The sequence below is a fragment of the Malurus melanocephalus genome, unplaced genomic scaffold (genome assembly GCF_030028575.1).
Source record: "Malurus melanocephalus ecotype Western Australia unplaced genomic scaffold, MMel_1.1 scaffold_359, whole genome shotgun sequence".
NCBI classification, from domain to species: domain Eukaryota; kingdom Metazoa; phylum Chordata; class Aves; order Passeriformes; family Maluridae; genus Malurus; species Malurus melanocephalus.
The window spans coordinates 14649-15373 of NW_026623591.1; positions in this window are offsets into that span (position 1 = coordinate 14649).

Sequence of the window (725 nt, forward strand, 5' to 3'; positions counted from 1 at the left end):
CTCTGTGACACCCCAGGATTTGGGATCCGGGGGTCCCTGTCACACCCGGGACTGTGGGATCCGGAGGGTCCCCGTCACACCCGGGACTGGGGGATCCGGGGGTCCCTGTGACACTCCGGGACTGTGGGATCCGGGGGTCCCTGTCACACCTGGGGACTGTGGGATCCGGAGGGTCCCTGTCACACCCGGGGACTGTGGGATCCGGGGGTCCCTGTGACACTCCGGGATTTGGGATCCGGTGGTCCCTGTCACACCCCGGGACTGTGGGATCCGGGGGTCCCTGTCACACCCGGAATTGTGGGATCCGGAGGGTCCCTGTCTCACTCCGGGACTGTGGGATCCGGGGGACCCTGTGACACCCGGGGACTGTGGGATCCGGAGGGTCCCTGTCACACCCGGGACTGTGGGATCCGAGGGTCCCTGTCACACCCGGAATTGTGGGATCCGGAGGGTCCCTGTCACACCCCGGGACTGTGGGATTCGAGGGTCCCCTGTGACACCCGGGACTGTCGGATCCGGGGGTCCCTGTCACATCTGGGGACTGTGGGATCCGGAGGGTCCCTGTCACACCCCGGGGACTGTGGGATCCGGAGGGTCCCCGTACACCCCGGGCAGGATCTCTGTGAGACCCCGGGGTGCGGGACCAGGGGATCCCAATCAGATCCCCGGAGGTGCGGGATGCGGAGGGTCCCTGTCAGAATCCGGAATGCCGGATCCGAGGGGTC